Here is a 23,445-nt window from a genome sequence, read left to right on the forward strand (position 1 = left end):
TTCTGATCTATTAAGCAATATAATATTTGTTCGCAAAGTGTACTATTAGAAAAATTGTATTTTAAAAAATTTGAATTTATCTCTTAGAAATTTTATTATGATTTACCAACTCAATATAATTTTAATAATAAGGTTGATTTGAATTTTAAAAAATCATAAACAAGCCATTTGGTGACCAAACGATTGTTTCAAAGTTTGAAACTAATCAGAAAATAATAAAATTTTTGCCACAAAAATAATACAATTCGTTATGAAAAATTAATATATAATATAAGATATTGTAGGAATGTTTTTAAACATTTTGGCAAAACTTATCGATACACTTTTGCTTTGATTATTATATATTTGGCTCTAGATTTTTTTATATTATTATTATGGGTTATAATTATATTACTACGAATTAAAATTAATGCTATTTTAATTATTTATTTAATTATTTTTTAAGAGAGAACAGGCGATAATATATAATGACCTATTTGATAATAATGTTCTATACTATTTTCCAATGGCAATGCGATTTATTGCTTATATGGTCGAGGTAAACTATTTTCATTTCCGGAAATCATATAGGTATGTATGTCGTTTAGAAAACCCTTTATAATATATACCTATCCCACCAAGATTGAAATCTATTAAATTAACTACCCTACTGGTTAGCACGATTTTTAAATTTATTTTATACGGACCTCGAAATTATATATTATATATAGAAAATAAATATATCAATATAATTCAACTACAATATAATAATTTACTTTAAATTGCTATCTATATTCATAAAAACAACAGCTGATCAAGTTTTATATAAAAAAAAACGATATTATAACATAACGAATATTCAATTTCTTCGAGAATTATTTATTACAAAATATGGTACAAAACATAAAATTGCATCATCGTCTGTCAAACGAAAGCACTACGGCAAAATCAATTATTTTCGCCATTCTTCATCCTATCATTATATTATTATACATTGTATAATAATGTATGCAAAAATCTCACGCTTTCTATGCATACAAATCAAATCGCGACAGTGAAATATTAAATATTCGCGCATCAATGATTCTGCATGTATATTTTTTATATTTTATTGATTGGACATTGCGCAATAAAATATGTATAATACATAATAAAATAAATTGTAGTGAATCAAAACGGCGATATACAAACCGGAAACGGAAGAACTAACATATTTATTCCGTATAAAGGAAGATAACCGCACAGGTGTAATTTGCTGTGACTGAAATCGGCGTAGTCAAAATGACAGGCGAAACGGTCAGTAACCGACCATGGTAAAAAATATGACAGAATGACAATCCAAAGCCAGCAGTTATAAAGAGGGGAGAAAGTGCGTATTCAGCATCAATCATTTCGATATAGAAAATATATAAATTATATATAGTGCTATAATAATGTACACACATACAAACAAAAGTTTATTTTTAAAGTAAGTTATATAAAATACATTCATACAGTAGTATTTTAATACTACTCAGTGAGCATGCAATAAATTAGTCTAATGGAGTGCGCACGTAGAAAATTGATGGCGTATCTATTATGGATCGATATTAAATGTATATTGTGTAGGAAAGCCATAAATTATGATACAAAAGTATGTACATGCTTAATTCAACGCAAAACAAATTACATCGCCGGGTTGAATTCAAAAATCGTGATGCAAATTTAGATTACACGATCTACATTCGAATCGCTTTACATTTATCAAAATGACATACGTGATTTACCATAACGGTATTGAATTAATTTATTCGGTTTAATATAACAGTAATAAAAACACATCATTAATAGAACTAACAGAACATTTCCTGGCATTTTTTATATAAATGAAAACCATTTAGGTCTCCCTACTTAAATAAGATGTATGTCTTTAGCTTGAAGGGGATCTTATGTATGTATCCAGCTTCTCTGATGTAGAGGGAAGATTGAAAATCGTTCACAACAATGCTTATCGAGCATACAAAAATACAGCTTTGTGGTTCTAAACATGTAGCAGTAATCTTTAAAATGTCATTAATAATATGTATATAAGTATTTTATGTGAATAAAAAAGAGAGAAATAATAATAAAAAAACATCTTAAGAACCGTTAATGCTTAATAAAAATAATTCATAGAGCACGGTAGCCATTTGTGAAAAAAGTAACAAAGAAATATGTTACAATAATGCTTCAGATATAATGCTATATAGCACAACTAAATGGCGCGACTGAATGTAGTCCGATCAATAAATTTGATAATAGATATTCTGTTACTACCTAGTCTTCTGTCTTTCACAAAAAGAGTGACATAATATATTGATGCGGATTTTGAGAAGGCTTTTGACAAGGTTTGTCGGTTATATGTAAAAAAAAATATCAGAACTCGGTAGCTATGATGATTTAACTCAGTTATTCTCGAGTTACTTAAGCATTCATTTGTAAGCTATGGCAGCCGTGGTATATTTTTTGTAACTAAGTGTTGCACATCAGTGATTTGAACAAAAAATACCTAACGAAAAGTTTTAAATTTTTGAAATATTTCAAGCAAATGAAAAGGTATTGAAATAGTAAAACACCTAAGAATATTAGGTCTTTGAATATAGTGTACCACAAAAAAATAAAATAAGACTTATCTCACGAAAAATGATCAATATTGATTTTTTCAGTATTTTTTTCCAATAGAATTTTTAAATAAATTATGTTTTTTTCGTAAATTTTGTAAGTTTATCTGTAACAACGAAAGAACTATGTATTATATTATCATAAGTACTTTATGATATGTAAAAGTCTTATAGCATATAGATATCTTTAAAAAAATTGTTTTATAGTGATGAAAATGTAACAAATTAAGTCTTATTAATATATTTTTCCAAGTATTAAATTTAAATGTTTTTTTTCTAAATCAAACTAAACAAGTAATATTTTTTATTTAATTTAGAGTTTCAGTTTCTTTCTTACAAGCCTTTTAGTTGTATGTATTATGTGAATACTATTTTTATACGAAGAAGCAGCGCGCTTTAATGTAACCAGAATTATATAAAATGGAGTGTCAAGTTCGTGTTTTAAAGTCACGCAATACACGAATTAAGCTTTTTGAGGCATATTATTAAGGTTCACTTTTATTATTATATAAAATAAATTCCTTAAAATGACAAAACAATACAATTTCAAAGCATATGATACCTGTACATACAACTGTCTAAGTAATTGACGTACTATTTAATGAACTACAAAAAGATAAACCACACACTATTTAGCAATGTTAAACAAATAGCCTGCTTTACCATATTTGTTTATGTTCAAGTCGACATCAATCAATGTACTGTTATCGTAATGCGTATACTCAAACACATTGTAACAAAACGCTTTCAGTTCAAGCAACCGACAAAAAAGATCATTCTCAACCAGCATGCAACCTCATTCACGTTTTCGTATAATTTTTTTTATTCTTCCAATTCTGCCCTAGGTCACTGTCGCATTAGTACGAATATGTTCTAATTTCAGAACTGGAACGACCGCTACGATACGTCCGTGACTCTTCGACTTGAGAAGACTCACAGATCTTGTACCCCAACAAAAAAAATGGCAAACACACAAAGGAATGACTAATGTTCATATCACTATGATGAATAGATCCCATATTTTTTATACTAACGAGTATTGAATTTAAATATATCCAGGTCGGCTGTATCGTAACTATAAAATGCTTATATATAGCAACCCAATCTGAAAACTAGAACGGTGAATAACCATAATCGTACCGGCCGGCGAGTGGTCATATCTGATTGCAATTAGCGAGACCACTTCGAGTGTTGCAGACTGTTTGACGACTGTTGCTACCACTTGGTGAATATGTAACTTTGGAGATGTATGAAGTTGTCGATCGGAGATGTCAAGACATCTTTATTTATTGATTCATTAGAACGGAGGTGTAGCTCGCGTGACAAGTGCAAGATCGTGAGATAGCACAAAACCGGTCGATTGGTATAAGCAGCGTTTAAGATGCATTTACATCTATTGATATGTGTATGGAAATTAATTAATGTTTGTATTACTTTAAATGACACTGCTGATAATAAATAAGTATGTAAGCTTCTAATATAATATAAACAAATAAGTTATATCAAATGATTTGATGCAGTTTTCTTCTCTCGAGTTTCTCATGTATATTATTAATTACTTTTTTTTATTAATGTTCGGGAAAATTGCATCAATCGCTGATATATGCGTATAAAAAAACATGTTCAATTAAATTTTGTTTGCACATTTAAGTACATAAAGTTATTGAAACATAAATAGAATCAAAATGAGAGTTAAAAATAGAATTCTAAATGAACTCAATAATCAAACTGTAATAATTTGGATGCTGTTTTGACACAAAAATAAGATCACTATATACATAATAAAAAAACATTTTAAGCTTTAGATTGATACTTTTAGATATCGTCGATAATGTTTTAGTAACATTTATCGTATTTTAGGAAATACTAAATAATAATTGGAATTGCTTATTTTATATACATATACATATGTTACAGTGAAGCTATATTTCCACTGGCGTTTCAGTGAAATCATATCCAAATACATTTTCACCAGTAGATATATATTTTTAATAGCGAAAACATAATTTTACTGATGGAGGATTCTGAAATTATGTGTTTCGAAACGCTCATTTGCATATGTCATACCAAAACCTAACCTAAAAGAAACTATTTTATTTATGTTAGGTTTGTGCTTAAGTACCAATAAACGTTTAACAATTAGCAACTTGAATTTCAAAGATATTTTAAAGCAACATTTACTTTCACTAACTGTAGTACGATACGTCATTTGTTGAGGCTTAAACTGTTTGAAACATTAAAATTGGTTCGGGTAATGAAATTATATTTACACTAGAGAAAAAGTAACTTTACTGAAAACATATTCCGATATAATTTAATAAGTCATAGATTAATTTTAGAATCTTGTTTATTAATTATTTTTTAAGTTGTTTTAAAACTAATTTATGGTCTGCTATTTTCTTGGAATTTTATGCTTTGACATAAGGTGACATATTTTCATGGTACCATAAAAATTTTTATGTACATATGCCATCACTTGATAAAAATTTAATTCATTATTACGTTCGTACGAAATTTTTACAAGCTAAAGTTAAGTAAGTTTATGACCGCAAAGTTTTGCTATGACGCGAAAACGAACCGTAATGTGTTGATTATATTATCGAATCATTTTGGCCAAAGACTGTTAAGCAAGTATTATCAAAAGAAAATAATGCAAATAGGTATGTGTTATTAAAAAATGTAGCTGTAAAAATTATAAGATTTTTTACAAAAAAAACGAATCGTCACCACAATAGTAAAAAATATAATTTTGAAAAAAAAGCAAAACAGATATTTCACGATTTTAATACACAAAATTACATTTATTTTTTAAATCATAATTATTTATAACCGAGAATTCAAAATTCAGTTAAAAATTATTAACACGTTTACTATGCGCTAAAAAATATGACAGTGAATTATAAAATTGTAATTAAAATGGGGAAATGATCTCTGATTCATTAAACACTTTTTAAATTTGGACTTGTATAAAATGTATGATTACAATTTATACCACTGAACCTTCGAATTGATAACAAAGAAAAGGAAAAATTTTTAAATAACTTTAAAATAAACATTGCGCTATAATAATTTTAAGTTACTTTTCTATTACTCATTCATGTATGCTTACATTCTCAAAGCAGAATAATTGCGCAATCAAATGTAGCCTGATGATATATTTCGTGCATATGAATAATACCATTATACACCTATTTAAAATCACCTACAAAGCGTTTAATAAAAATTAAAATTGAAATAATATTAAAAGCAATTTGTAACCAATAAACAGACACTAAAATGAAATATAATCAGGTGAAAGTGTTTTACGGTGTCTTTTCTTAATAATTTAACCATATTAGAATTTCCAACACGCGATTTTCCCACATTCCCATAATAACACCGTAAATTTGTATTCAACGGCACACATATTTTTTATTACGACCGCAACTTAAGAGCGAACATATTATCATCTTTATAAAATAGTACCTGCACAAGGTACACCGTTGATTAAGGCACATATACGGAAGTGCAATAAAAACACAAATATAATAATCAACATTTCACATGTCGGCCTTATATGAAAACAAACATATTATAGAAACGATCGAATCGGAAGGGATACGTTATTATTTCATATCATAACTATCAATAAAAACTGTGATGATTGAGATATCTAGAGCAGTGACTAGACGTTTGATTAAACAACCTGTGTAGATCGTATCTGATTCATAATCGTTAATTCTAAATGGGCAATCATGTTAATGACACTCAACGAGACTAGTTTGCTTTATTAATTATATTGGTTTTCAGATAAACTTTTCGGGTTTTAAAACTGGTTTCATACGATGACGATAATAAAAAGTTAGCGTAGCGAAACTTTGGCGTGCTGTTGTTATAAAGGGCATCTGACAGGATGGTGAAATTATCTTTGGTTTTTGTGTATGTATGTGTATATGAGAAGGGGAAGTGTGCAAGAAGTTCACCCTATAATGTTACACGGTGCACTGTAAATCCTTATAAAGGGCCGGATGTGAACCAAGATTTGATAGGAAGAACAATAAGTAAGGCGACCGGTAGAACCATCAAGGGGAGGCGGTTGCCATAAAATAGACCTTTTCTAAAAGGTAAACGGCCTAATGGTATTTAATTATTAGTTAGAAAATAAATATGTAGAATTTATGTTATGTTAAAATGTAGAACTTAACTCAATTGTAAAATTAATTTAGTATACGATTGGCGTGTTTATCTGGGCGTCGCAGATCGACGCCCTAAATGTAGGGTAGGGACCGTTGCCATGGACACGGGGAGTCGAGGGCGTCTATTTCCCTAAAACGGTCCATTATCTTGCGAAACTGGACTAAAATATAAACCAGGATTAAAACGTGCACACTGGGTGTATTTGTTCAAGCTTCAACTTAACTTAACCCCAGGATATTCAACATAAAGTCAAACTAATTTTATGGTTATTTGCTTGAAACTCAAATTTTATTATACGTAATATAACTTAAATTATATGGACAATCAGTAGTTATTTTGAATATTTATAAGAATACCTTTAAAATTTGACATCTTTTAAAATGTTAAATATAAAATAATAATTTATTTTGATTTTTATATATTATTGTCAAGAGAATAAATAAATCATATGTATCATATAAGAGAACATAAATATTAACGTTTTAAATACGTCATTGTTCATTTTTATACATTGTCCTTAATAAATACGGAAAATTCGTACAAAACTAAATAAACATGTATGCCAGTGCAAATATCAGCTTACGTTATTTAGGTTTCGCCTTTAAGGATATTACGTGAACTAACACACTAATTCCATTAACGAAATTGGAAGGCTAACACAATAGCTCGATAACGTTAACGTTGCTCGTCTTTATCTCTTCGTATGATTTATTACACCAATAGAAATTCCGGATCTAAAAATTCATGAAGGGGGAAAAAAGTTCCGGAGACCCTAAAGCTGGAATGCAATTAAAAAGTTTGTAATTCCAGCTGTTGTTCTAGTTATATTAGCATCAACCCACACCCCATCTTGAGTGTACAATTTGCTAAGTATTAAATTAAAGGTTATATAACAGTTTCAGAAATGTATCATTGTCAATATATCCATATTGCATATATGGGAAGTTGCGCAAGAAAGTCAAGTCCAATTACGCTTGAATGAAAAATGATGATGCATCCAACGCACACACAACGGTTCATATCGAAACTCATAAATCATTCACTAAAGACACGATTTTCAAAATTATCCACCACGTCAAGATTAATTTGAAATGGTTTCGGTGTTTGGATTAATTGGTTTGGAGCCAATTCTTTAAGGGCGACCACTGTTCGGTTGGTTTCGTATACTTTTAAGCGGAGAGAGCACTAAAAAATCTAAATTTAACACATTCTAGGTCAAAAGCTTTATTTCTAGTTTATCGAAACTGTTGGAAAAATCAACAAACTTTTTATTATTTTAGAATCTAGGAATCCGTCATATATCGATTTAGTTTTAGAAACTTTATTTTATTAACACTTAATCAAAGTTGTAAATGTTACAGATAATGGGTTAAGGGATACGATTTTATCGTGGCAGCATTTCAAGATATTTATTTGATATTTTTGTTGTTGTATTTCAGCGTCAATTTTTATTAATACATACAGTTTACTCTCGATTATGCTGTGAAGCAAGAGCACAGATAAATCAAACTATCTATTGTTATTTGCTTTTAAAATATGTATAATATATTTGCAATACAGATGGTCATTTTTTTGTATTTATTTAAAAAATCTGTGATTTCGGTTTAATTTTGAGAATCTCTCATAAATGAAATATTATAATAGTATGATTTTTTTAAGAGCTATTATATCATTATATTCGAATCTCCTCTGGTCTATGTAATCCAGAAACTCAACAGAAGTCAGTGCCGTCTTGTGATTTGAGTTTCTTACAATTTGTGAGTTCTCGAGCATGAAACTTAGCTTTCGCTACCGTGCTTTTCCGGTGAAGGAGAAAGGACGTTTTGCTTTTTTGATATTGTTGATAACATCCAACGACGTTTCGATCTACGAAATAATGATATAAATACTCTCATTTTTGTACATTTTTCAGGCCGGACCATAGTCAAATTTCTGCGAGCCCCACACAATCTTGTGATTAGTGTAATTGCTAGTATCTTCTTCACTTGTATTCTCACTATCATTCCTTTTCTCTTCTGTTAGAGCGACAATAAAAACGATATCCCATCATTCAAGCACTGAAAACCCGAATCATTAAAATCGCCATCAAACCATTTTTCAATGATTTCCTGAATGACATTTTCAAAGCAATATAAATTTTCCATTAATCTGCATATTTTAGATATATCAGTTTCCCCCACTATCTTCAGAATCTAATACATAAGAATGTTTCTCCAAGATGGAATAAGATTTACTGACTTTACTTTTGACCGAGATTGTGTTATTCCATGTATTATATTCCAGAAATGTATTAAGCCATCATCTTCCTTAATAAGGAGCGAGGCTTTTTTTTTAATAAAAAAGGTGCCGGAACTCACTTCTTGTCAAGCGTTTTACAAAAAAAATGATATTCAAATTTAATTTATATTCAATTCAAAGCTGCTTTTCCTATGCAACGAAGCGCATAAAAAATTAAACAAAATTTATATGAGAGTATTGATCAAAGCGTATTCAACCCGAACTTTGGACAATAGGAGAGCGCAAAAACAATAATCACTTCTCAGAAGTCAAAAATTCACGTCAAAAACAATATCTTTTTTTTTATTTCAGTCCCCTCAAATGATCCAGATTTTTTTGCACGTCCAATCATTAAAAGTTTTATTTTATGAGTTTCAGATGCATTTCCGCAACACTGTAATACACTCCTAATAATCGAATCTAAAGTTTAGATCATTTCAAAATTTGAAATCAATTTGTAAGAATTACAATTAATTTAAAATATTACAATGTGCAATGTGAAATCGAGAGAACGCTAATTTGCAGTTTTAAGCCATAACTTCTCACCTATTATTATTGTTTGAGAATAAATAAATGTAAGTAAATAACTAATATTCCTTATATAATAAAATAATTGAGGAAAAATAACAGATAAGCCACACATGTTAAAAAATTGCAACATATATAAAAATATTTGTAGAATACCTTGACTACCCATATGAAACTCTACACAAAGATAAGAAATTAAATTGTTCAAATTTGCTTTTAAGGTAAAATAAACAAACAATTGTGTGCAGATAATTTTACGTTAACGTAAATATATACCACGTGTATTTTGAGTCAAGATATTTACATAGCATTTCAAATAGATCAGTACATAAATCCATATATGTACATATAAACTAATCGATCAAATACATCAATAATCAATTGCGAAATTGATTGACAAGCTTAGCACCAACTGGTGTGCATATAAATAAAATAATATATAACTTAAGCTAGACAGAATCCGGAATTGAAACGAGTTTTAAAACCGCAAAGCTTCGCTATAGAATGTCATTCAAGACATAGACACAGAGACGAGAATCCGTATGAATTGATATATTTCATTATAAATTAAATACGGTGTACTCTCTCAGTTATCCGGTTTAAAGGCGGATGATCTGACTAGTACTTCGTTCTATTATATTTTATTCTCATTGAGTTCAAGCATCAACTCTTAAAATAATCGCAAACCTACCTCTTTGCCATAAGGTCGCGCAACTCTTAATGGGACATAATGGCGTAAATTGTAAGGATAAACATACACACATGGTGTCAATTAGAGCAGTGTATGGCTTCAAAGGCAGAAGAGGTGTAGCAAGAACATCTGCTAGCCCACGCTCGTTCCTGACCCTTCGTTCGTAAATCAAAAAACCCTCCGGAGGGTTATCATCATACATAATCCTTTGGATAGGTCGTATTTTTTCTCATCTGCAATTGAGTTTTCATCTCGTGAAACGGTCACGTACTCAAAGTGACGGACTCGCTGACAGCCACGTTGCGGTACCATATTGAGAAATGCATAAAAATGTCACGACGTGCAAAACCTCTAGCAACATTCGCAATTACCATCCAGACATGAACACAATTAAACCGAAACGGTAAACTCATCTAACGGTCGTTCACATAATTACCAAAACATGATTTGAAGAGATTCGACAGTCGAGGAAAAAATTACACAATATACACACAACTTGACTGTTTTCCCTTAGCTTAGATAAAATCTGTGGAACACGAGTCAACAAAAGAGCCTCTCTTGATGATTCACCTTGGGACGAGATTGAATCTGAGCGATGACTGTCAGAATTTTGGCTTTATGTACGGCCGCGATTGTATCGAAGAGTATGAGCAAAAAAAACGACTGTCGCTTCAAATATTTGTTACTAGTATACGCATTTTGAGCATATAAGACTTGTCAAATTTGATTTTTAAGATGTAGAAAAAATAAACCGTACATAAATATGTAGAACATTGATATTGCGATAAACATATTGTATTACCAATGTGTGCCAATGGTATATATTATAATAAAATTATTATACATTTTCTGCTAACACCACTAGTTTATGTATAGGAAAAAGGATTAAACATATTTATAGTGTTATAAAAAAATGTAGAAATGTTAACATAATATATTTTAGTCATTCTCAAACTTATAAATTCGAAGCTTTATATGTAATAGTTTATTTATCAATGAGTTACGATGCTACTATATAACCATTAGATTGTAAATAAGTAATTTCCTTTATGTTGAAGACCTTAAATTTTTCTGAATGAAAAATATTAATCTCAGCGTAAGCTTATTTCTAGGGGAGAGATTCTATTATAAAAAGAAGAAGAGCAATTGCGTATTATGAAACGCAATAAATTATTGAACGAAAAAGGGGAGATTCGACTAACATGAATATATTTAAACACCAAACCTTGATGGTAAACAGGAAGCATATTTTAAGACTAGTAGATATTCCTGACTGTGAACGACACTACAGAATTAGATAAATGTTAACCTTCATACGATGTAAGCTCTCTATTTCGTAGACATGTAAACAATGTTAAAAAAAAGTGATAACGCTGCTTTATCTGAATGATTACATTTTATCTAACTAATAATATATCATGAGCAACTAAAATATGAACATTTATATTTAGATACATGTGCCATATGGTGTATCGCACAGACGGTTAAAGTACTACACTAGTCGGTTTCCCACCCACATAATTCGAAAGAGTGATAGGGCCAATTGGTTGTGAAAAGGGGAAAGGGCTAAATAAATAGAGTGAAGGGACTTCAAATCAAATATGAGTTACCTAATTCTATTTCCGACATCAACGCAAAATGGATTTTCGCTCGAGTGCGAGAGAAAATCTTACATAATGACCGAAAACACGCACATCTTGTTAACAATTAGATACTCGTTACATGGTTACATTAGTATACAGGAAATGGAACTATGATTCAACCGGCTGCCAAAAGTTTGAACGGAAGATGCTTAGACAAATTGTACGTGATTTCTACGTTGGCCAAATATGGTCGTTGGGTTATGTAATGGAGAAGTAAATTACGAAATTGTATTGTCAATACACTTATAAATATTCAAAGGGGAAAGATAAACTTAACCAGTGTTTATTTTTCGTAAATACATATAGGTAACAATTTTGAAGTAAATTAACCTTCTAATGTAGTTTTAATATTGTTGTAATATAATTGAGCCAAATTTATGCTTACAGGAAGTAGAATATGCCTCCATAGTTTAAAGGATATAACAACGAAAGATGAAAATAAAGCATATACTGCAAAATTTTACTTGATTTAACTGATTGTTATGATTATTTTTTATCTTAAATTCGATAAAATTCATTGCTCTGAGAAAATTTTCAAAAGTAATTCATACAAATATTTTTGATAATAATACACATTGCATTCATTGGGAATTTAATTTTAGGACCTTAATCAAGATTAAGAGTTGCGTAATAAGAGAAACTGTTTTTAAGGTCAACAATTATTTTTGGCGATTTTCGTATCTGAAATTTTAAAATCAAATAGATTTATTCCAATTTCCTAAGTATCTCACATTTTGGATAGCAAACCCTAACAATTATTAAAAATGGCATTTGAGCGGATTATGATCTTATCTGCATTAGATCAATAATTGTATGATTACTTGAAATCCAAACATTAAAAGATCATGTTGATTTTAAAATACAATGTACACATTCTTAACCAATTCTCGGAATAATTACAAGCATAATGATCTACACAAAGTAGCAGCATAAAAATTGAGATCATGTCTCACGATCTTCGCAAGCAGCGTTCGGTTCACAGTTAGCCAAACAATTAAATAGTAACCGACCGCGTTTAAACGCGTCCGAATGCAAAAAAGAGTTAACCGACAAAAAGTTGCTATAGAATAGACCGCAAAGGAGCGGTTCGTATTTCGCAACTCGATTTACACGTACACGAAAATAATTAGAACGACCGCGGGGTTCGAACCCAGCGAGGCGTGAACCACGTCGACTACTGCCTGCGAGATAAACGAAATTCAACACTTCCTATCATCGCGGCAAAGCTTGTGTAATTTTCACGGTAGACTATGGATATGGAATTGTATGACAACCTATAGATATTAGCAAATTTTGTGTAGGAAGATTCAGCGAATCGTTGTATTAGGCAAATGATTTTTGAATCCAGCAGTTCGCGAATATGGTCAAATCGTGTGGGATTAAGTTTATCTCTTTAGAGACTCAGATCATCGTTACCCACCTGTGAGAACCTCTCCTTTTCAAGACATTATATCCTATGGTGCTCTGCTTTATTACCAACAAAAAAGCTTTTTGATTGTGAAATGGGTCTGAATATGGAAATTAAATCTATGACCTCAAAATTTAAAAAAATGCGTGTAACAAGGAAATTCTCTAATCGATTGAAACTAAGAGCTAACAACCTACAATTGAACGAAAAAGTACAGTTTTGTATTTGACGCCAAGTCTAACAAAATGATGATTGATGGCCTCTTGGAGTGAGGCGCTCCATAGAAAATTGGATATAACTGGACACGGCATAACGAGACGATAATATCGTAACGCAATTTTACGAATGATAAAAATGCGGAATAAACTTACCACACGCCCTATAATACACCTGGAGGTGCGACTATGAGTTATGTTCAAAGGTAATAATAATGCTTTGTATGGGTTTAACGGTCGGGGGTAAGCTCACGCTGTGTTTGCATTAAGTACATTATTATCGAATGTGTTTAGGATTTATTTATATACCAGTGTTGGAATAACCATTAGTCATACATCATGCGGTTAAATTTTAAATGAACTTTAAATATTGTGGTTAATAGAACGCATCCTGTAGATGCACAAATTTCCTAATAAATACTGCATCTGGTAATTTATTTGCAATACACACGTTCGCTGTTTAAAACTAGAACTATACGTATTTTTGCCAACAATACAGAATATTAGTTATAATCTGATTATTACTGCTAATTAGATTATAACTAACTGTTATAATCTGATTATTACCGAAACTATTAAACTCCATTTTTTATCAGAATTTTTTTTTACATTTAAACTTTTTAATGAGCAACTTACTAAGCTTCGACATTTTTTTTTAATGATATATTTTAATAAATATTTTAAAATGTTAAGAGAGGTTTTTTATCAAACTAATTTGCAATCAAACATTTGCCATTTTATACAAATTTTATTGATCCCATTAAAATCTTCTATGCATAAGGGAATGTCATCAATAACTGCCTTAAAATTAGACTTAGAGAAGCGCTGTCAAGAAACATTTTATATAACTAAATGTACTCTACAAATTTGCAATCAAACATTTGCCGTTTTATATAAATTGCAAATTTTATCGATCCCATTAAAACCTCCTATGCAAAAAGTAACGTAACGCCAATAAATGCCGTAAAATAACAGCTTAAGAAGAGACAAATTTCTTATTTTCTCAAACAATCAAAGATGGTTTTGAATATAGTGACGATAATGACTATTGTATGAATAGTTTAGGAGAAGCTTTGGAACAATTTAAAATATGGGAAGATGTTCTTAATGGAACTGACTTTACTTCACCATTATCCAAACATTATAAGATGGATTTAAATCCGCAGAAAGATATTTTTCCAAGAAATCGAGTGCGACGAGTTATGCAGATTCAAAGAGACAGTGAAGATAATAATTATCCTTCTTCAACTTTAGTTGATCCCAATTCACTACCATAGGTAGATGTATAATAACAAATAAGGACGTTTATATACCTTGTATAATTTTTTACCCGGCACAAAAGTCAGGACCGAATTTATTTGTCTCGGAAGCGCTGTTCAAAAATTTTGTTGAATTAAAAATTAAAACTAGAAAACAATGTACTAAATAGTATATTTAGCATAATTTGAAAGATGTCACAAAAGTCGAAATTATAGCATTTCTTAGAGTAATCATATATTATATATGTGAATTATTTATGTTCCGAATTTAGTTTTCATTCCAGAATGCATTTTTTATTAAAATAATTTATTCTTCGTTCTGGTTTTTATAACATTAATTTGGAATAAATATTTAATAACCGATCCCGATCGGGATTTGAGGATGAGAACCGTAATACCTGAAGAAGACCAGTATCGACGTATTATGGCGTGACTTGTGAACAAATATCTGACATTTTTTTAGGAGGTTGTTAAAAAAGTATCACGCTTTATTTAATTAAAAAAAACTTAAATAACTTTTCAATATACACATTAAAGAGTCATCATAATTTAAACCTCCTTTTATATTTATTAAAATTTGTATCATTTTAAACATGATTATTGACAAATTAACACTAGAACAAATATTTGGAGTGCAAATGATAATAAAATGATAGCAAAAACTTCATTGCTGTAGAATTGATAAATCACTAAAACAGCATATGCATTTTTATGTTTTTTTTAATAGTAGAATTATTAAACTTAAATGCTTCTCATGAAATTCAACTACTCTTAACTTCTCAACTTGAAATTTTCTTACTATGGAACTGTCCTCCTATGTAACCAACTAATGATCTGTAATGTTATTAAAAAGTAACAAATGGCTGGTGATTGGTTTATTGATCGCGATCTAAAAAAAATAAGCTTGACTTTTTCTTTAAAAAGTCTACCCCTTGTAGGCAACCATAATCATTTGAAATGAAAAAAACTATGTACTTGACTGTTTTATTGTGAAAATATTTGTGGTGAAAAAGATAATTCAATGTTCATAGTGTTAGCTACACTATTTTATCTTATCAATGGGAAACAGATGTGTCTTTGATTCATTCAATCAACGTGTACATTATGTATTATCGGCAAAAATAAAGAGAACAGTGTATACACAAACATAGTTACAATGATGAGTTTGATGAGTTTAATCACCGGTCATTATCTTTCAAGTTCAATCAACACGTACTAACTGTTAGTTTATGGTAAACGGATCAATCAACAGGTGAGGGGTTTAAATTTAAAAACATCAACACATCGTCGTGCATATGTAAATTCAACAAAAAAATCAACGAAACATTTACTGGGTACATCGAACCAGATGGTATTGCTTCGAAGAAAGTTCGGTAAGAACCACACCGCAGAATACAGGTTTTTAACATCCGATAACAGATCAATTAAGATAAGCTCGCGAACGCCGCTAATGAGTCACGCTAAATAGCATTGTACAAAAAATATCAATCTATATTACCAACATACGATACGTGTCGAAAACTGTTTTCGAACGGTGCGAAATGAGAATCTTCGCCATTGTATCGGCGAATCGCATTCATCATGAATAGATGGTTAAAAAACGGCGACAGATGGTAAAAACCGGTCACGATTTCGTAAAGAAAAAATGTTGGCGTCCGCTAACGTCGCAGGAAATTGGGGGGAGAATTATCAAAATATTCTGGAGATGGTTTTAGACGTAGGTGGATTTGGAACGAGTCCAAGAAAAAACACGTGAATCTCTTTCCGCTTATGTATAATAGATAGAAATGCGCATAATTCAATGGTTCAATGGGGGGAATATTACCATTTTATCAACTTGGGATTCGAAGAATCGTTTGAAGTGTGACGGTTGAACGCCGTTGATACATTTCGTAATGGATATCGACAAGAATTCAACACCGTATAAACAAACAGATCGACAATCAGATAAGATTGAATTTCTCTCAATTATATTCAATATGAACATTGGTTACGCAACTTCGCGTGCCAGTGAAAAAATATTTAATTGTATATTATATTTTGATATTTTCAGATATGTTCTAAAAAGTATATTTGCTATTCTTGTGATATATGTCGCTAATTACTTATTTTATAGTTTTAATCGCTATGTATTTTATTACACGTGATTGATAAACAAAAGTTGCATCGATTTTGTGGGATTTTTGTAGCAAAAAATAATTTCATCTATAGCCAAGTCATTAAATATAATTTACAGCCAATATATGTATATTTGAAAAAAATATACTTAGTTCAGAAAATAACTTTTGATATTTTTAAAACACCACTTTAGTATTTTTTTAAATTTTGTTCTGTACCCATCTTAACATTTTTAATTGATTGTTATTTATTTTATTTTAAAATCAGGATACATTTTCTAAACTTTACTGCCATAAACAGAAACAAGTTGGCAATTGAATTTAGCACCAGTTTCTTCTTTTGGATAGAAGAAACAGATCACTGATTATGATATCACGCACTTATTTTACGATGCCAACCGAGTAATAAAATCGCTTCAATTTTTACTAGCGTTATATTATTCTTAGTAAGGTACTGTCTGCCATGAAATCAGTACTCGTGTGATTTTGGCATTTTCCCAAAATAAACAATTATTACTTTAACTGAACATAATACATACTCTCCAACTACACACTGTAAATATTTAACAAAGTCTAAATATAGTGGCACATACACACATGCTCTTCACTACAAACAATGAGCGTCTCAATGATTGTACAGAATCAAATTACAAAATAAATGTTTAAACAAAAAGCGACCCCCCGGCTGTACACAATGATAATTAAAACACGCGTTCATTGAAACACAAGTCGGCGAAGGGGTTAACCGAAAACTTGTTCGCGTATGACATCATTCTCGAGCCGTGCAAAAAAAAACAAAGACACGGTTAAATAAATATAATCATGACTGCCTAGGCTAGGAAGAGCTCAATTAGGGACGGAGAGAACGAGCAAAAAAGCAAAGAACGAGAGCGTTCAACGGGTCAACGGGAATGATGTAAGCTTTATAAATAACGCCAAGAACCTTCGCCAATTTGTCAAAAATTGTTACAAAGAAAAAAGTGGAGGCGAGCGCTTTGACCGCGACGAATCGGTAGGTGAATCTCCCGCTAAGATTTTTCGTATATTTTCGTACTTAACGGCTCTGCTCAATGCCAAAAAGTGATATTTGAGAGTGAATGACTTGAGTGTTCGATTGCGAAGCGATCCGTTGAGATTGATGGTACTAAAATAATCAAGCAACTGCGAATTCTCAACTTTTATCAGTATGAAAAACATTTAAAATCATAGATTGGTTTAGTAACAGTTAAAACTTTTGTTCGGAATCAACCTTGAAAATCGCGTTTTTATTGGATTATATAAATAATAACCAGGCTGACCAGAATTTTTATGTCACACTAAGTCAAAAAATATCTAGTACTATTTTATGGAATTTCATTTTTTGTATCGTAGTCTCGTGATTTGCCATAATATATTGAAACTAATTTATAAATATTATTTTTAAATTTAAAATTGTTTCTTTGCGAAAACATTAAAATTATGTTTGATGAGTGAAACCATAATACATTTATAATTAATAAATTGTATTCAACATATATTTTAAGATATTAATTTTGATTTATATTCTATGAACAAATATTTAAAGCTTTAAACTGAAAAGCTAGCATGTGGCAAAACAAATACTATTTTAGTTTGTTTTAGCTAATATCTGCTACCACCCACATTGATGGATACATGTATTTCTATCTAATACGTTCGGTATTATTAGAATCTAAATAAAATTAATTATATATATAATACCCGTCGAAAAATCTAGGAAAATCACATAAAAACGTAAATATTACCCAAAAATTTTCAATACTTATTTCTCATGAAAAATATATTTATAATCCAATTATTCCATTAAAAAATATTAATTTGATACTAAAAGTAGTAAACTGCTTGAATATTGTTTCAGTTTATGGAAAGAGACATGATTGCATTTATGCAATTAAAAAATTAATTATTTTTTTGAATTACATACTTGTAATTCTTACTTATATCTATGAATACTATATCCCTTAATTCACACGATACTTATTGTACGCGGTTAGAAATAACATATTTTTTTAAATATTCCAAAACAAACATATTTGGTTCCACGCGTGTAGCGCGGTAAAGTACAAACGCATGGGTTTATTTATACTTCTTGCACTTGACCTACATATGGAACCTCTCCCACTACCCATGCAGTCTCCTGAATTGCATTTTGGAGTGCGCACGTGTCAGTGAAGATTTTACTCGTTTACTTCAAAAGTGTAAATTTAAAAACAATACTCGAATATGTTTCTATACCAATTATACATGTAATTTTTATTAATAATTCCACGAAAAAAATATGGTACTATTATTAAACTTTTGCAATTTTGCTTTCAATGACAATAACATAGTTACATTTGATTGAAACGCTTTTTATAATTACTTGCGACTTTTAAGATGAGATCTTTATAGTATCAGGATTATGGAATCAATAAGTAATTTTTAAAGATTATTATAATACCATTTTTATTATTATTTAAATACAACAATAAAAAAAATCCGCAAAAATTTTTTTTACAGAACATTGTGCTATTAATGCCTTATATTTTCGATAAAGTTTGTCATGAGCTAGCTTTTTTTGAACGGTCTTATTAGCTTTATTTTGAGTTACTTAAATTGCCGCCGTAAGTATGTAAACTATGACAATAATCGCTCCGATGAGTATTTCGCTCATTGGAGTACCACATGGATCTACCCTGAGTCCCGTGCTGTTTTTGCTCTTTAATAACGACATAAATGCGGCAATTATATATTCGGAATATTTATTATATGCTGGTGACCTGAAAGTGTTTCAGTGATTCACTCTCCTTACAGAAAGACCTGTAGTCGCTGTAGAAGTGGTCAATTTTTCAGCATCGCCAAGTGTTACGTCTAGCGTTTTATGGTCAAAATCAATTCACTATATTTTATAAAAAAAATATTCTATGATGTTCTTCAATGTACATATATTGATTGTTTAATCAGTATCACTATGAGCAACGATCATAAAGCAAACTAATCTTATCCGAGTATTTTTTCATTACAATTTAGTTTTAATACTTAGGTACATATCCGTTCTTATGCTCTATGACTAACCAATTCTAGGTAAATAATATAAAAAATAACCATCCTACAAATAAATGAATGACATCACTAACCGGAAAATTAAACCGCATAACCACAGTTATCTCATTCATGTACTATTTTTAACATTATTAGCACAAATAATAAAATTAATAAAATATGTATTTGCACAAATTAATTATATCTTTGTCGGTTCCTTGTCATGTTTTATAAACCTATCGTACAAAATCAATACATGACATACAGATAACATATGATGTAGGTATGTTAACTATTGCAAACGAAACGACAAGTATAATGTAAACAATAATATTTATTTCACACGTAAACATTTATACTTTTTGTTATCTTGATTTTACTGTATTTTTTAATAATTTACCTAATAACGTGCATATTAAATTCACGGTTAGTACAATTATAATAATAATGTTATGGTTAGCTTTTGCAATAAAACTCATACACCGTAAAAGTATTTCAATTTCATTTTTGTCATTGAAAAAATATTTTCTTGGTGTATTATCAAGCAATCGAATTTTACACACCATCAAGGTTCGGAATAGACTAACCAAACCAAAAAAAAAAAACTAAACCAAAGCGCAGCCCTGATTCGTGAAATGTAAAAAATACAAATTTTTAGATATATTTAAAAATATCCAGTTTAATTAATAAATGTTGTTAACTGAAGTTAAAATCTGACGTTAACACAAACAATAAAATAATTACACAACAACGGATGACGAGGGAAATTGCGCGTAGCTGAATCGCGGATACGTCGACTATTTAAATGAAAAAGTTACTTTCTACCAACTTACCTAGTTTCGTGTATCGACAGACAGTCAGAACAGTAGCTATGAGTCAGGACGTGAACTATATCCACCGCGATCGATCCATCAATTCAAAGAAGCACCCAACACACTGACATATTAATTAATAGCGAGGCACAAAGGGGTTGGTTGAGAACATCTGGTCTTTCCCATGAACGACTATACAGTATGCACTTTATTTCCACAAGTGGTCTTATTGATACATGTTTTTGTCAAAACCGTTGCACATTTACAATCTATTCACTGAAAAAGTTGAACATTGATCATTTATGTATTTACATGATAAATTATATTTAACATTTCAAGGTTCAATCATAAAATCATGTTAACGATTCGTTATGCACATGGCGAGACGACAACGAGCGGTAATTGGCTCGCTTCGTACGTACGTGTAGTAATCTAAATAAGAAGAAAAGAATTATTAGATTGGACCAATTGTAGAAGCAAAATCTAAATTAGCTTTCACACAAGTGCAGACACTGAGTAGAGAACGCTCTCGAGCGAGAGCAACAATGAAAATTGTGTATGCATAATAACGATGCAGTTAACGGAGCGATTACGCGAAAACATACTAATTAGACAGTCGCTCATTTCATGGTTAACTTTTGCCCTTTTTTAAATAGAAAGTGAAAGTCAGTAAATGTGGATTGTCCATCATGCAACCAGGAGCTGTACGAGAAATGTGCATTATGCAAATTGTGTGGGATTAATGATTTTGACCTCTCGTAAGCATACCTAATATTACATATAAATATTCCATAAATAAAACAATACACAAAGTTGTATTAAATACGTAAATAGAATAATTAAAACTTTGCTTGTAAATATAAAAAGAAATCCGGAAAAAAGTAACCAAACAGTTTTTATTCTTCCTGTAGTTAATTTTATTATTAAGTCAGCCAATTTATAACTAACGCCATGGATATATTTTATTCCGATAATATATTCTTGTTCCAATTATATAACATATGTTTGGAACAAGACCTTGTTTAAATAAAATCAATATTAAGGGAATAGAAAACTAGCCGAATAAAGTAATAATGAAGATACTGCAAAACATGTATACGGCCGAAGAGGTAACAGCTTCCCTTACATGTTTTCTTAGAACACCCTATGTCTGACGCGAAAGTGTGAACAAGATAAACTCAAGTGCTTAATTAAAAACGAAACTTCCCAATTCCACGAATCAAATAATGGAGGGTGATGGAAACAACATAAATCAATTAGAAGCACAGAGGAAAAAGTCTAAAAACACTTTTTCGGGTTGAGCCAAATAGAAATTCTAAAAAAGCAGTCTGCACAAGACGATTTATAAAATATGATCTTATTAGTAGAAGATAGGAACAGATGGTTCCATGTGGTGGAGCAGGCCAAAATCCACAATGAATAATAGCGCAAATGTAACAAAACAAAAGTCGACAGAATCAACTATTCTAAGAGAATATCAATATAAGACGTTTAGCAAGAAAATGACAATAGAGTTAGTTCGCAAATTATCCTTAATCATAGGTTGCTACTCAAGTTATTCAAATATCTAACTACAGATCTATAAAAATGGTAATCGTCGAGTTAGGTAAATACCATACAAGCTTAGTATCGTGATGTGTCAAGGTAACGATTTATACAGTAACCCTTCCATTACGCTATTCACTTTTAACATCATAGATAAATATGAGCGATGGTGTAACTTTGATAAGTAAAGAATGCCCAAGACCCTAATCCAGGTGAGAACATGCTCCTTTTTACCTGGACGGCCTTCGGGCATGGTCAAGTTCGACTCATATATTATTGATGAGCCTCTTCGGTAAAATATGTTGTAGAAACAGCAGGATTTTTAGGTGGGTTTAAAAGTTTAATTCCAATGAGTGTGCCACGAGGACTCTCCTTTGAAGCGAAACGTATAAATTATTCCGCGCGGAGGGAAGAGTGCCCTTTTTGCAACGGACCAGTCCTTGTTCGCGAAGCGAGACGGAGATAGGTGGAAGCGAAACGCGAAATCATGATGAAGAAGAAAAAAACGACGAAACTGCACGAACAAAAGAGCAACTCAGTGGCCGATTTAGGCCCAAGAGCAGACGCGGGTCAAAGAAGGGCATAGCTCTTGAGGTCGGGAAGTCAAAAACGAAAATTAAATCCATGAATCTATGTTAAACTTTTGTCACATGCCAAAATATCACTCGAGGGGTGGGTCTAAATTGAAAGCGAAGGGATCCAATGTAAACAAGCATCCCTCCGGAATAGAAAGGAGCGAGAAGATTTACATAAAACTAGATTGGTTTTTAGACGGCGCTCTTTCAGAATTATTTCGGATAATTAAGATGGCAGAGTTTAAGTAGGCCAAACATGCCAAAATGTATTCATATTATTTATAATATGCACAATACACACACATGCACTGTGATCCGGTTGACTGGTAGACATTCTAACTGAAATTCACCACATGGCGTAGATTTGGTCATTGAAAAATGTCACAAATGATTCAGTTATTTGTGGCACATAGCTTATAAATATAACTCTTATATTTAAATATAATAATTTATTGTATTTTTACAACAATATAAATTTAAATAAATCGATAAATCACAATCGCGTAGAAGCACTGTTTATCAACAATCAATAGTCACTTATT

General features: G+C 30.7%; 1 protein-coding gene across 5 annotated transcripts in view; it reads right to left on the reverse strand.

Annotated features, from left to right (window-relative positions):
• klar (klarsicht) overlaps positions 1 to 23,445 on the reverse strand; it is a 210,741-nt gene that overhangs the window by 69,004 nt on the left and 118,292 nt on the right. Inside the window, exon 2 of one of the 5 annotated variants that reach the window (XM_088193586.1) lies at positions 20,805 to 21,059. The exons of the other annotated variants lie outside the window; for them this stretch is intronic. The gene's annotated coding sequence lies outside the window, so the exon portion shown is untranslated. The remainder of the gene's footprint in view (positions 1 to 20,804; positions 21,060 to 23,445) is intronic. 5 annotated transcript variants of the gene reach the window in all.

The sequence above is a fragment of the Plectrocnemia conspersa genome, unplaced genomic scaffold, assembly GCF_051122295.1.
Source record: "Plectrocnemia conspersa isolate PC_06_02 unplaced genomic scaffold, ASM5112229v1 ptg000009l, whole genome shotgun sequence".
NCBI lineage: Eukaryota > Metazoa > Arthropoda > Insecta > Trichoptera > Polycentropodidae > Plectrocnemia > Plectrocnemia conspersa.